General features: G+C 33.1%; 1 pseudogene; it reads left to right on the top strand.

Moving 5' to 3' along the window:
- The first annotated feature begins 4,919 nt into the window (after nt 1–4,919).
- On the top strand, nt 4,920–5,695 carry LOC143585289 (large ribosomal subunit protein eL18y pseudogene; annotated as a pseudogene).
- The last annotated feature ends 4,018 nt before the right edge of the window (nt 5,696–9,713 follow it).

Genomic DNA, 9,713 nt, shown 5'->3' with positions numbered 1-9,713 from the left:
TTACAGCCTTCTCAGCTTTTTTTACGGCCCGATGCAGACGGTGATATGATAGACCCATGGTGGTGGAGGTTAGGCGATGGTGCTATCGTGATGTGGCGGTGTCTTATTGTGGAAAATACAGAGAGGGGGTGTGGCAGATGGTGGTATGATAGACTCGTGGTAGTGACGGTTAGGCGGTGGTACCATAGTGGCCGGGCGGTGTTTTGATGTGGGAAATAGAGAAAAAGTATGTTCGATTGTCTATGGTGACGTTATTCTCGGTTTGTTCACTTAATCCTTCACGTTTTACGTCCCATCATAACACGAGGGTCTTAATACTCATATAAATCAAGTTTTACTTGTATAATCAGGGGTGTATTAAGCTAGTAGAGACCCTACATTTTCATAAACCTCCTTAAAAGTTTATAAGTTTTCCTTTTCCTTTTTCATTATTTTTTGCTCATTTGAAGCTTACTTTGAGGGCCCTATACTTTTTATTGTTGAAGTGGAGGGGGCCTTATACTTTATGAGTATAAGGGCTGAGGGGCCACGTCCATGAATTCATCCTCTATTAGGCCTTTCTTACTTTTTATTATTATTATTATTAATGACCAACAAAATTAAAATTATTAGATTACTATCCTTCTATTTTCTTTTTTTATTACCATGTAAAAATGAAATAAATTATTATTTTGTGTTGTTTGTTAGACATGAAAAGACGAAAGAATAAAATAAATTGATGGTGAATCGAGGTGGTGGTGGTGGGGATAGTGGTGGGTGGTGATGGTGGTGGGTGGCGACAATGATCGGTGGTGGCCACGATGATGGGCGGCAGCAGCGGCGGGCGGCGGCAATGGTTGGATGCGGAGATGGTCGAAGGTGGTGACGGTGGTTGGAGGCGACGACGGTTGGCAGTGGAGGTGGGTGGTTGCAGTGCTGGTTGATGGTAGTGGGTAGCGGCGGCAGTGGTGGTGGTGGGTGGCAGCAATGGTTAGACGCGACGTCAGTGGCAGTGGTGGATGGTGGCGAGGTGCGGCAGCGACGATGGTTGATGGCAATGGTTGGCGGATGGAGGCGACGACAGTGGTAGTGGTGGTAGGGTGGTGGAGGTGATATAGGGTGAAAGATGGAATGAAATAGAGAAAAAAACATGGTCGATAATGAAATGAATTTGAAGGGTTTTAGAGTAAATGAAATAGACTAGGTCATAGATCAATTCATTAAATAACCAACCAATCATTCCTTTTTATTTCTTCATTCATTCACAATAATCCATTCACTAGAGATGAAACCGTTGGTGAATAGTGATCCGCTGATCCTACAAAGATTATATGGAAGTTGTAGATGTTGAGTATACCTTATAATCAAATAAAGTATTCGTTATTCGTACCGAAATTAGTTGGCCTATCATGTGTGGTCGATTAAAGACACGATAGTGCATTGATTGTGCACATTTTGTCCAATCTTATTATTGGTTCTTCATGCATAAATGATGGTGGTGATTCAAGAGGCTAGGATATAGACATAACAATAATTATACTTCAGAGTTGTTATCAAATGTTCATACTTTTATTCTTATCAAAATGATTAGTACATTTTACATTGCGTGAACATACATATAATAACAATATTTACACAAGAACTTGGGTTACTATTGGGTGGTTTTTATCTCGAAGGTAGGGATGTCATAACATATCGGACACGACACAATAAGACACTATGAAATGTTGTAACAAACACGAACACGACACGATAACTAATCGTGTCGTTTTTTTCCAAACACGAACACGAACCTGCATAGTAACAGGTTAACATGTTAAAACCTGTTTAAATATACAATGAATAACACGTGTGTAATGAAACAAAAATTTTCAAAACAAACATAAAGGTCTTAATTAACGCATAATCCATAACATATTTGAAACAAAAAACCACAATCCTTAACATATATTAAACAAAAAACCACAAATCGATAACATACTTGAAACAAAAAACCATAGAAGTTATAAGATCCATTAAAAATATAATGGCGGGTTCTGACAGGCATTAGTGAAATGTCGTATATAAGTATGACTTTACATTTAGGACTTTAGGAGTGCATATTTATTTACTTTTTTGAATTAAAAATCTACACAGGTTACTAACATGTTAACATGTCTTTAACTTGTTATGACATAAATTTTAACATGTCTTAAACAGGTCGACATGTTTAAAACACGAAACATGTTAAGTTCAAACTCAAACCTGTTAAAACTCGTGTCGTGTTAGCAGGTCTATGTCATAAATTAACAGACCTACTCGAAGGTCATATTGTGAAGACAACTGTTTGACCATCAAGTTTGGTTAAGATGTAGTTAGATTTTCCACTAATACTTGTAAATTGTGATCGAGATAGATTTTTGTTTTAATTCAACAGAGGTGGAATTAATTTCTACAAAAAAAATGGGCCTATGGCAACCTTTATTTCACAAAAAAAGTTGCATTATGTGAAGTTGCATTAGATCTAGTGCAACTTTTTTGTTAGATAACGCAACTGTTTCTTTCAAATACAACACTTTTAAAGGGTTGCATTTGAAAAAACAGTTGCATTATCTAATAAAAATGTTGCATAAGGTATAATACAACTTCATCTAATGCAGTTTTTTTTTGTGAAATAAAGGTTATCTTAGACCAATTTTTTTGTAGTATAAACAAGGGACACGCAGTGGCCGAATGAGAACGTAAGGCTTGTGGTTGAGGAAGGATTTGTTGGTTTTGAAGCAACGACAAATGATCATTAATGGTGCCGACCTAGCATTGATAGCAAGGGACAGGCAGTGGCCGAATGAGAACGTAAGGCTTGTGGTTGAGGAAGGATTTGTTGGTTTTGAAGCAACGACAAATGATCATTAATGGTGCCGACCTAGCATTGATAGCGAATACGATAGGTGGGATTTTCATTTAATACAAGGCATATGTTTGGCTTTTAAGGGTTTGCATATCCTAATACTAATAAATAAAAGTCTATTTTGATATTTGGCATCTAATTATACCATATTTGTATCACTTATATCTTATATCATCATGTAAAAGAATTTCAGTCCAATATAAAATAAGGTAATTTCCGCTTGTTTATTTTGCAGCAAGTTAAGGCCAGTCACTTCCAAGGCTTGGTTGTTTTATGAGACAACTAGTTTTAAATCATGATCATATGTATGTTTGTGTTATCCAAAGTTAAAACTAGAGATAGAGTCAAACTACTAATTTTTATGAAGATAGTAAGCTTTCAAATAATACTATAAATCTTAAATATATATAAACAAAACATTTAAAAACTGGCTGGTTGTTCCCTATTTTTTTTAAGCCACCAGATTGTTTTATTTGTAAATAGAGGTTTTTCATGTATTTGACTTAATTTAAATGTATGAGTATCAGCAAACCCAGATAACCCATAAACATGTTATAACATCTCATTAAATTAAAAATTAATCTCACCAGATATTTGATATGAAAATCATATAAAATAGGGATAAACTAAAAATTAATATCCAATTTTTTTTAAAAAAAAAAGATATTATTTATAATTAAGAACCAATTTTCTAGTAAAAAAATAAGCGGGTCATTGATCTCGCCAAACCAGATAACTTTTAAACGGGTTTTAACATCTCATTTATTTGTAAAACCTTTTCATCATCAAACCCTAAATATATTATTAACTTTCTTACGATAAATAAAATTAATATCCAAAAAATATATAAATATTATATACGAATAATGTAAAACAATCCAATAATACGGGAGGTAAAAGCTAATGTTGTATATAATTGAATTTTAAGACATTTATAATACCTTCAACATGTAATATTTTATATTTCATATTTATTTGTTTGTCTTATTTATTTTTATAGGATTTTATATCATTCATTGTATTTAAACTTTTTTTTGGAACGACCAATTAAGTAACACCGGGTACTCCGTAAGTCCCCCCCCCCCATTGGCTAAAGATAGCCCGAGCCGGCGACGAGTCCAGACAGACGGAGCCCCTAGCGGTTCACCTATTGAGGGATTCCCTGGATAAAACCTGACCCCCACGCCCGCTAAACGGCACAACAGCGAGGAGCCGGTAAAACCAGGTGAAATCATGACTCGAACCCTAGCAAACCAGGGTCATCCCTCATATCTCTCATATAAATTAGTGGTAGTGAGGTTTGAACCCCCTACCTCTTACTAGTAAAGTGAGTGTTCTACCATTAAACCTTATACCTCATATTTAAACTATTATTTAAATTTTAAAAGTTATTTTAGGTTGTTTATATTTTAACTCTATCTATGTTTTATAGAGTATATAATTTTACATATTGGTTTTTAGTCGACTTACATTGTAGTGTGGTCATTTATGTTATTAGAACGTTCCGGTATGGTAAACTATTTCACATCTTTAAAATTGTTCTATTCATTTATTTTGAATATAGATGTAAACTTTTTGTTTGTCTTATTTATTTGATGTTCAAATTAATTGATTGTTTATGCAGTAGGCTAAATATTGTAAATGATCATCTTAACTTGTGAAGTAAAGGTTGGACCTACGGTAAGCCTTTGTCTAATTTGGTGGATTTGCCACGGATTTATAATACAAACTTTAGTTTATTCGGCATTATAATACAAATTTATATCTTTTTATCTAAATAAAAATATTATGTAACCAACCCGTGTTGCTTGTACTCCTATAAAAATATTATGTAATACAAATTGATTCCATAGGTTGCAACGCTTCTTTTCATTTTTAATCATAGACATTTTAGTTTCTTCAAATCAGAATTATGTGAGTGTGATTTGTTTTTGTTTAAGAGTTTTATTCTATACAGAGTTAATTAATTTCTGGCTGTTAATAATAGTTGAAAAGTAATTGTATGATCTTCTAAGTATGCTAGATTGTTATTGGAACATATTGAATATGATGAATGTCTGAGGTTTTTGATTTCTATGATTTGGTGTTGCTGCCATATAAAATTATAGTTGGAACACTTGCTTCGAAGTTTAATGTAGGTCAACATTTTAGTTTCATCAAATAGTAATGCTGTGAATATAATTTGTCATCTGAACTGTTTGTTTCTTCCTGTAGCATGATTCTGATTTTTTTTGTTTAATTAGGATGACAAGATTGCTGTGGTTGTGGGAACCGTTACAGATGATGTTAGGGTTCATGAAATCCCATGCTTCAAGGTTGCCGCACTGAGGTTCACCGAGACTGCAAGGGCAAGGATCGAGAAGGCAGGTGGAGAGTGTTTGACCTTTGACCAGCTGGCTCTTCGTGCCCCTCCTAGCCAGAACACTGTATGTGTTATTTTTTAATTTATATTGTTTTAGAATGGCAAATTGTATTTTTGTAATCTTTATTAAGATTCATTGACTGAAAGATAATTCATGTTGACAAATTGGTTGTGTGATGCAGGTTCTTCTAAGAGGTCCAAAGAGTCGTGAAGCACTTAAGCATATGGGTCCTGGTGCTGGTGTACCACACAGTCACACCAAGCCCTATGTGAGGTCAAAGGGACGGAAGTTTGAGAAGGCGAGAGGTAGAAGGAACAGCAGGGGATTTAGAAACTAAGTTATTGTTTCTAAATTTTAATTTCCAGATTTCAATTATTGTGTTTTTGATCAACAGACTTTTAGTTGTTTGCATACTTATGAAAGTTTTGCTGTTGACAATTGACATCCATTTTTCTTTTGGTTATGAAGTTGGAGATTTTGGACTTCTGGTTTAGGCTGCTATTTTTTATAAAATTATTGGAATGGTTTAGGCTGCTACTTTTTATAAAATTATTGGAATTGTTCAAGAGACGCAAAAAAGCTCACCTGTTGATATTGAAGACTTTGATTTTGTTGTGTATGGTTGAAGTATGTTTTGTATGTGAATTGGTTTTAACTATGGTTGATGTTTTTTTCTTAAAAACTATGTTTTGTATGTGAATTGGTTTGATCAATGCATATTTTGGTTGGAATTTATGCATCTTTTTATATGTTTTTTTATTTTTTAATAAATATTTGTTATGAATAAAATACTTGTGCTAATAATAAAGTTGATATAATTCTCTGTTTATTTTCTATGTACCAAACAAGAGAAATGATTCTCAGCTATATTTCTCTACTGAAATCTCTGTACTACCAAACAGAACAGTCAATTCTCATTCTCCAGACCAATTCCCTTTCTCTGCAATTCCATTTCTCTATTCCATTTCTCTACAATTCCATTCTCTGTACCAAACACCCCCTAACTTTTTTGAACAAATGATTAAAAAAAAAAGTAGTAACGTAACATTATAAACTAGTCTTAAATTTTAATAAAAGTGTTTTCAAGCCTTATACGTGATTTACGAAACAATTGTTATGTTCACACTTAACAACCGCCTTGTTATATTCTTTTTGACTTCCAAAATTTCGGAAGACTAAAGATGGGTCCATTATTTTACGGTTTTGTAATCACATGACACATGATATATGTTTAATTAACCAGTGGAAATCTATCACGCGATATACTGGAAATTCAGTCGACGTTAGTTCTATTTATTACGGTATCATTACAGTACCGGCCCTTGTTACAGCAACCAAAAGATAAATTCCAAATATTTTTGCTAAATGCACAAAAGAATGATAGTGCTTGGTCAGAACGATGTGATACCAATATTTTGTTGGAACAAAGTAACTTTGGTTCGTCACAATATCGGTACAGTATATGTGTTTGTGTATACAAGTTCGCTTTCAACGAAATTTTGTGATTGAAACAATAACAACGATTATCACGAAGTTGTTCAGACGGTATTGGTTCAACTAGTCATGGAAAAGAAATAAATATCAATTATATATGATTCGTTCGATTTGAACAAAACCTTTATTGATTGATACGTAGATAAATATACACATGTTGCATCGGTATCTTTGGAGTTTTATTAAGCATTATATTATATCATCAAAATAACAAAAGGGTAAACAACATAAATTTGAGAAAAAAGACCTAAATGTGGGTTCGCTTTGGTAACATGTATGTTTGTGCTCCAGTTACTTGTACATTACTTCTCGTAACTTAGTTTAAAGAAAAATTATTCTGAGACGTAGATAAAAATAGACACGTCACAATAGCATACTCAATATTTAATAAATCGGTGTCTTAAAAGTTATTAGAGAAAAAAAATACATTAAAAGTTAACTAAAATAATAAAATGAAATAAAAAAGTTACAAAGTTAAAACTTAAAAAACAATTACGGCCGACGTACCAATGATCTATAGGAGGAGGTCTTTGGTTCAAGTCCTACTTGTTACAAGAAAAAAGAGGTCTCAGATTGGGTCAAAGTATTTTCTCATCTATGGTGGGTTTCCTTCTACGAATGGTCTCCGGTACTTAGAAAACATAGATGAGTGGTTGGGTCAGTGACCCATTAGCCGGTCAAAAAAATTTAGGGCTAACTTGAACCATTAAAGGACGAAGTATTATCCATGTAAACTTGACATTGATAACCATTGGTGGTTATTATTGAATAATCATAGTCAATAAGCATCGTCATTTATTTTAATCGAGAGTGAAATAAAAATATATTTCATTACAAAAAGACCAAAAACTCACAAATAAATAATAATTTACATCATTGATCAAATCAAATGAAATGCATGATGACGTGTCTCATATTTGTAACCAAATACAACTTACCATGTGAGAAAAGAAGAACCAATTTTCCATTAGCGGAGTCGACAGGTGTTTTTCCCTATGATGTCGGTAGATTTCGATGATCGTAATTCTAACAATTAGATGTTAGGATTTTCGAGTCGAGTTAGGTAAAATCATGTTAAAATGTCATAATTAAAATACGCTATAACATTAGAAAAACATACGATATAAAATTATAAGCACAAAGTTATTAAAAGAAAAAGAAAAGACATTGCCGCTATTTATTTCCTATGAATTAATATCATTAATCTATATTTTAAACTCTGCATATATCATAATATAACATTTTAACGACGACTTATATAATTAATTGGTCTAAAGAAATAATATAGTAAGGTTTCATGAACTGGGCCTTATTATTCTTTTTAACAATTGGGTCAAGTGGATCTGATATTAAAATTAATAGAGGTGTCAGGTGTATTTATTTACTAACATTATATATATTTGAATTGTCATTTACAAATATTATTTAGGTTTAGCCTTACAATAAAGGGACGTTGACATTTAAGTTACCAAACACCACTCTTTCATTAATACAAAATACTTAAACGTCTCATAGTGACCGAACATAAGAGTATCTCCAACGCATGATATATACAAACTGTTGTATTGTATTTTAAACTATAAACAAAAAGACATATTTCTTCTACAACATCAAACATTCGCCAAACCTATAAACGATTTTTTGTGAGAGAGAGAGAGAGAAAGAGAGAGAGAGGAGGAGGAGGAAGACCTCCTACAATAGGTCCCCTCAAGTCCGCAAATCCAAACTTTACATCCGGACAGACTGTACCAAAACCGTTTCTTTTTGTCTAAAAGATTTACGTTATTTGTAAATAATAAATGTAAAACATGACTATAAGTTTTATATTAGTTCAATAACAGTCAACATTTTTTAAAATGATTCACGGCGTATTATGTGTTGGGGCATATTGCGCAACTTTCACAACCAATTTGAACTATTTTAGTTTAAGCTCGTTTTGTTTACTCAATTTTACTTGTTAAGAGTTAAAACATAAAACATAACCTGATTAGAATAAACCTTCGCTTAAAAACAACTTTAGAGGATGAACAAATATCATGTAACTAACTACAATATTAAAGCATGTGAAAAGTGAAATTGAATAAACCATATGTATTAAGGTGATGTTTGTTTACATCTAAATGGAACCATTCCGATGTAAACAATTGATTCATTCAGACTTCAGATTGTTTGGTGTCAAACAAAAAAAACACCTGAATAGTTAAAATTAGGTCTAAATCATTCAGACTTATTGTTGTTGCTGAATGGGACAGGTGCTCATTCATATCTGACTCATTCATATTTGAATGAACCAAACAACCCCTAAATCTACCCATTGTAGTTGTAAGTCCTTTCATAAATGATTTGACCTTGAGAAAAGGATGATGTTTTAGGGAATCCGTAGTTGAGGGCTAAAAACGTCTCATTTTTCATGTCATGTCAACATCATGTACACACGTCCATGTTGGGTGACGCCCCACTATAGATGTCCTTATATACATACAAACATAAGATAAATAAACATTCACAGGCTACTCTACCCATTTACCATGTTCATCTACCCAAACCTAATCAAACTACAAAGACAGTACATTTCCCTCCAAAATAACGAAGTTGGTTAGCCTAATAATGTATATACAGCTATAATATGATCTCGAGTACTTATAAGCCACTAAAAAGTCAAGGCAATTGGAAATCAAACGAGGTGATAGCTTAGAATGTAAATGAGCCAAGCCACTCATGAGTTACTCGAGATCAGCCCAAGCCGAGCCTAAAATAAGCTCGCCTAATAAACAAGTCCGAATTTAAGCCCAAGCTTGAGCTTCATATACCAAGCTCAGCTAAACTCGTGAGCCTAAACAAGCCTATTATTTACATGAGTATAAGAAATTACATTAAATATAACAAACATTAAGAGAGAGAGAGACAAAATTTTATGTACAAATATATGTATATATTTAAAATAACTAATAAATAGTAATAAGTCGAAGCCAACCCCCCCCCCCCCCCCC

This window comes from Bidens hawaiensis, unplaced genomic scaffold (genome assembly GCF_021521415.1).
Source record: "Bidens hawaiensis isolate Kalapana, Puna unplaced genomic scaffold, B.hawaiensis_p1.1 tig00033794_1, whole genome shotgun sequence".
Taxonomy (NCBI): Eukaryota; Viridiplantae; Streptophyta; class Magnoliopsida; order Asterales; family Asteraceae; genus Bidens; species Bidens hawaiensis.
The sequence above is the reverse complement of the archived record's forward strand: the minus strand, read 5'-3'. Positions and strand labels throughout refer to the sequence as shown.